Raw genomic sequence first — 6501 nt, 5'->3', positions numbered from 1 at the left:
TTCCTGCAACCTTGTCTGCCCGGGGGCCCTCCTCCTGGCATAAATGACTGATAATGGGCCACTACTCTGTCACGTGCCTTTGGAATCTAGTCGAAACCTAGGGCACTTCCAGGTGAGATGAGAAACCTCATCAAACCGGGCCTAGGGGTTTTTCTGGTTTGCCCCACATCTCTCAAATACAGTCATGCAGCCTATGTCTTCCTCCGTAAGGGTCCAAGCCCTGGGGTGAGGTAAACAGGGCCAGAGGCCCATGGAAACCAGGGTCCTACTTCTCGCAGGGGCAAAGGTCTTGGGCTGGGCCTGTTGGGGCTGGGTTGGGCAGGGCTGGGAGTGCCCAGCCAGAGGGCCTCGCTGGTGCTGGGCGGGGGCTGCCCTGGAGCAAGTTCTTGAAGCCCAGGTCCATCCAGTGGACTGCTGGCTGCTGCAGTTTCCTGGTTAGTGGCGTGGCTTTGGGTCGGAGGAGAGACAGAACACTTGGGCAGTGTGGCTGAGTATAGGGTGGGTGCCTGAAATCACATGCTTTTGTCCTGAGAGTGGGTTTCCTGCTGGTTTTGTCCTGAGCTCTGTCTCTTGCTACCTGCGAGGCTGAGGAAAGTCACATCCCCTCTCTTAACCTCCATTTCCTCCTCTGCCAAATGAGGAGACTGATGCCTACATGACCTACCTCACAGGGCATTGATGAGAACGGAGGAAACGTATGTGTACTGCAAGCCAGAAAACAGCCAGGACCAGACAAACCAGTGGGCAGAGAAACAGTGTGGAGAAGGTGGAGGGTTTAGTTGGACAGACCTGAGGTGGAGGCCAGCTCCACTCTTATCAGTCCTGTGGCCTTGAGCAAGTCCTTTCCCACCTGGACTCGGTTTCTTCATCTGTGAAGAGAGGTTTGTTCTGAGCTGCTTGGGTTCGGGGTTAGGGGGTGGTGGGCAGGAAGAGGCGCCTTGTTCCTGAGCCTGAATGAGGTGGATGTGCCGGGCAGGGCTGTGAGGAGATGAGGCCAGCAAGACAGAAAGCTTCTTGCCCAGGGGCCAAACTTCAGGGACGCTGGGCAAATAGCTTCAATCAGCATTTTGCGCAATATCGTCCATGGTCCTTACAACTCAATAATAAAAAGACAAATAACCCAATTAAAAAAATGGTCAAAGGATCTGAGTAGACATTTGGAATAGACAAGGAAGACATACAAATGGCCAAGGTGCACATGAAAAGTTGTCTGACACCATTAGTCATTAGGAAAATGCAACTCAAAACTACAAAGAGGGACTTCCCTGGCGGTCCAGTGGTTAAGACTTTTCCTTCCAATGCAGGGGGTGTGGGTTCAATCCCTGGTTGGGGAGCTGAGAGCCCACATGCCTCACGGCCAAAAAACCAAAACATAAAACAGAAGCAATATTGTAACAAATAAAAATGGTCCACATCAAAAAAATCTTAAAAAAAAACATACAGAGATAAAACTTCATACCTATGAGGATGGCTAGAATCAAAAAGATGATAACAAGTGTTTCAGAGGATGTGGAAAAATTGGAACCCTCCGACAATGCTGATGGCATTGTAAAATGCTGCAGCTGCTTTTGAAAACAGTCTGACAGTTCCTTACAAGGTAAAATTACCATATGACCCAGCAATTCCATTATTAGGTATTTACCCAAGAGAAATGAAAATGTACGTTCACAAGAAAAACTTGTGCACGAACATTCATAGCAGCATTATTCCTAATAGCCTGAAAGTGGAAATGTCCTAAATGTCAGTTAATGAATGAATAAACAAAAAGGAGTGTATCTATACGTGCAATATCATTCAGCCATAGAAAGGAATAAAGTTCTGATATGTGTTACAACGTGGATGAACCTTGAAGACATTATGATAAGTGAGAGATACCAGTTGCAAAGGATGGCGTATTATATGATTTCATTTATAAAAATGATCCAGGCCTTCCCTGGTGGCGCAGTGGTTAAGAACTCGCCTGCCAATGCAGGGGACACGGGTTCGAGCCCTGGTCTGGGAAGATCCCACATGCCGCAGAGCACCTAAGCCCGAGCACCACAACTACTGAGCCTGTACTCTAGAGCCCGCGTGTCACAACTACTGAAGCCCGAGCGCCTAGAGCCCGTGCTCCGCAACAAGAGAAGCCACTGTAATGAGAGGCCTCTGTGCAGCAATGAAGAGCAGCCCCTGCTCGCCGCAACTAGAGAAAGCCCGCACTCAGCAACGAAGACCCAATGCAGCCAAAAAAAAAAAAAAAAGATCCAGAGTAGGAAAATCTATAAAGATAGAAAGTAGATCGGTGGTAGTGCTGGGGGGGTGGTGTTGGGAGGAAATGGGGACTAACTGCTAATGGGGACAGGGTTTCTTTCTGGGGTGATGAAAATGTTCTATTGACACAATTGATTGTGTTGATGGTTGCATAGCTCTGTGACGATACTAAAAAACCATTGAATAGTACACTTTAAATTGTGAATTGTATGGTATGTAAATTGTATCAATAAAGCTGTTAAAAACCACAATGGTGCTGGGAGGGGGCTGCAGTGTGTGTTCGTGTGATATGTGTGTCCCCAGAGAGTGGGAATGAGGGTGGGATGAAGCTGTTTTTTAATGGAGAGTACTGTGGGAGTTGGTGAGAGGAGGGTGAGGCTTGGGGGTTCCAAGCACAATGCTGGTCTCCCCCTCCTCCATTCCTGAGCCTCCTGTCTAGAGACAGCAGCATGAGCCAAGGTGGGACTGATGCTCCAACATCCCTCCAGTTAGTGCTGAGTGACCATAGGAAGGGGAGTTCTGATGCTGTCTTGGTCCAGGAGAGCTTCCCGTAGGAGGAGGTTGGGCAGGAGCTGGTAGAGAAGGATTTGGCTGGTGGAGGTGACTAGGTGTGTTTGGGGTGAACTGTGTGTGTGTAACTCCGAGAAGCAAGGGTTTAGAAAAAGAGGAACTGAAAGAAGAGTGCCCCCAGCTAGGAGATTAGCCTGTTCCCCATCTCCCACCCAGTGTTCAGCTCCCCAGAAGTAACCATCACGTCCCCAAGGCCTGCCTTTTCCCCTACTGCAGTGGTGGCATCCTCCCCTTTCTCCCATACCGGCACACTCAGCCTGGCCCCCACCTCTCCCCAGTGGGCAGAGTCTGTACTGAATTATACCATTGGCTTTCTTGGTTCTCCAGTCTGCCAATGGCAGATTGTGGGACTTCTTGGCCCCTATAACTGCATGAGCCAATTCCTACGATAAATCTTCTATTATGCATATCTGTATATAGTCTATTAGTTCTGTTTTCCTTGAGAACCTTGACGAATGTGGTAGAATTCTCCAGTGAAAACTGGGCCCGTAGATTACTTTCTGGGAGTTTTAAAATTACAAATACTTAATACTTACAGGTCTATTTAAATTATCTATTTCATACTGAGTGAATTGTTGTAGCTGTGTTTTTTGAGAAATTGGACCATTTCATCTAAGTGGTTGAATTTATGTGTGTTCATAATATTTCTTATTATCCTTTTGATATCTGTAGGGTCTGTATGACAGCTCCTGTTTCACTTCTGTTGGCAAGTTGTATTTCTCCCTCTCTCTCTCTGTCAGCTAGAGGTCAGTCTTTGTCAGCTAGCGGTTTGTCATTTTTACCAGTTTTTTTTTTTTTTTTTCCCTCAAAGGACCAGCCCTTTGTTTCATTGATCTTCTCAATGATCAATTTCCTTGATTTTTGCTCTTCTTTATTATTTTCTTATTTCTACTTGTTTTGGGTTTATTTTCTCCTCTTTTTCTAAATTCTTGATGTGGGAGTGTAGATTATTGACTTGAAACTTTTCCTCTTTTCTAATATATGCATTTAGTGTTATAAATTTCTCTCTTAGCACTGCTTTATCTATGTTCTACAATTTTGATATGTTGTACTTTCATATTCACTTATTTCAATGCATTTAAAAAAAAATTTCCCTTGACCTATGGCTGCCTTTTGAGTTATGCAACAAGAAGTGTGCTGTTTAGTTTCCAAGTGTTTGGAGATATTCCTGTTGTCATTCTGTTATTGATTTCTAGTTTGATTCCATTGTGGTCAGAGAGCATACTATATGATTTCAATTAATTTAAGTTTGTTGAGGGAATTACCTGGCCATCCAGTAGTTAAGACTCAACGCTTTCACTGCCAGAACCTGGGTTCAATCCCTGGTGGGGGAATTAAGATCCTGCAATCCAAGCAGCACGGCCAAAAAAAAAGAAAAATCCGTGGAGATTTCGTTTTGGCCCAGGATATGGTCTATCTAGGTTTTTAATTTTTAATTTAAAAAATTTTTTTTAAAGATTTTTTTGATGTGGACTATTTTTAAAGTCTTTATTGAATTTGTTACGATATTGCTTCTGTTTTTTGTTTTGTTTTTTTTTGCCCCGAGGCATGTGGGATCTTAGCTCCCAGACCAGGGATTGAACCTGCGTTCCCTGCATTGGAAGGTGAAGTCTTAACCACTGGACCTCCAGGGAAGTCCCTATCTGGGTTTTTTAAACAAGTGTGTGTTCTGCTGTTGTTGAGTGGAGTATTCTATAAATGTTGATTAGATCCTGTTTGTTGATGGTGTCACTGAGTTATATAACTTTGCTATAGTTCATCTAGTTGTTCCATCAGTTGCTGAAAAAGAAGTGTTAAAGTCTCCAACTATAATTGTGGTTTTGTCTATTTGTCCTTTCAGTTATGTCAGCTTTTGCTTCATAATTTGCAGTTTTTTTGTTTGATAATGCATACACATTTAGGATTACTATGTCTTCTTGGTAGATTGACCCTTTTTTCATTACATAATGTCCCTCTCGGTCTCTGGTAATTTACTTTGCTCTGAGGTCTAGTTTATCTCATACAAATACAGCCACTTTTACTTTCCTTTGATTGTTTTCATGCTATATCCTTTTCCATTTACCTTGCCTATGTCATTATATTTGAAGTGAGTTTCTTGTACACAACATATATTTGGGTCATGCTTTTAAGCACTCTGATAATTTCTTTTAATTGATGCAGAGGCATACCTTGTTTCATTGCACTTCGCAGATATTGTGTTTTTTTACATTGAAAGTTTGTGGCAACCCTGTACTGAGCAAGTCTATCGGTGCCTTTTTTCAACAGCATTTGCTCACTTGGTGTCTCTGTGTCACGTTTTGGTAATTCTTGAAATATTTCAAACTTTTTCATTATTATTATGTTATGGTGATCTGTGATCAGTGATCTTTGAAGTTACTATTGCAGAAAGATTATGACTCATGAGGCTCATGATGGTTAGTCTTTTTTAGCAATGAATTATTTTTAAATTAAGGTACGTACGTTATTTTTTAGATATAATGCTATTGCACAATTAATGAATACTGTATAGTGTAAACATAACTTTTATATGTATAGGGAAACCAAAAAATATGAGTGAGTCACTTTACTGCTGTATTTGCTTTATTGTGGTGGTCTGGAACCAAAACTGCAATATCTCTGAGGGATGCCTGTATTTAGACTATTTACATTTAATGTAATTGTTGATATGTTAAAGCTTAGTCTGATATTTTATTTTTTGTTTTCTGTTTGTTCTCTCCATTTGTTTGTTTTTTATCTGTTTTCTTTTTTCTGCTTTCCTGTGGGTTACTTGAACAGTTTTGAAACCCATTTTACCTATAGTGTTTGTTCTTTTTAAAATATTTATTTATGTCTTAGTTGCTGCATGCAGGATCTAGTTCCCCAACTAGGGATTGAACCCGGACCCCCTGCATTGGGAGCGTGGAGTCTTAACCACTGGACCACCAGGGAAGTCGCTCTATAATGTTTTTGAGTGTACCACTTTATATAGCATTTTTTTGTGATTTTTCTGGATATTACATTATGTGTATATTACTTACCACAATCTATTTGGTGTCATCATTTTACCTGTTCAAGAGAAGTATAGAAAACTTACCTCCCTTTATGTCCCTTTACCCTCTCCGATTTATCATATTGATATGTCTTAAACACTTCCTCTCTATATATTTAGAACCACATCGACAGTGTTGTGATTTTTGCTTCAACTGTCAAACATAATTAGAAAACTCAAGAAGAGGGGAAAACCTTTTGTATTTTATTTATTTATATAAGTAAATAAATAAATACATATCTGTATATATTTTTTGATTGGCTGAGTTTAGCTATTATTATTATTATTTGTGGGAGGGTGCCACACCATGCATAATCTTAGTTCCCCAACCAGGGATAGAACCCGTGCCCCCTGCATTGGAAGTGCGGACTCCTAACCACTGGGCCACCAGAGAATTCCCGAGTTTGGCTCTTATTTATTAAAGTTTAAAAGCAATGCCTACTTATACAGGAAAGTCAAAATGGAAAAGGATATTAGAAAAATTATAATCCCATCCATTTAAAGATACCGTTATTGGGCTTCCCTGGTGGCGCAGTGGTTGAGAGTCCACCTACCGATGCAGGGGACACGGGTTCGTGCCCTGGTCCGGGAAGATCCCACATGCCGCAGAGCGGCTGGGCCCGTGAGCCATGGCCGCTGAGCCTGCGCGTCCG

This window comes from Lipotes vexillifer, unplaced genomic scaffold (genome assembly GCF_000442215.2).
Source record: "Lipotes vexillifer unplaced genomic scaffold, Lipotes_vexillifer_v1.1 scaffold12, whole genome shotgun sequence".
In the NCBI taxonomy this organism is placed as follows: Eukaryota; Metazoa; Chordata; class Mammalia; order Artiodactyla; family Lipotidae; genus Lipotes; species Lipotes vexillifer.
This window is presented reverse-complemented; position numbering follows the sequence as displayed.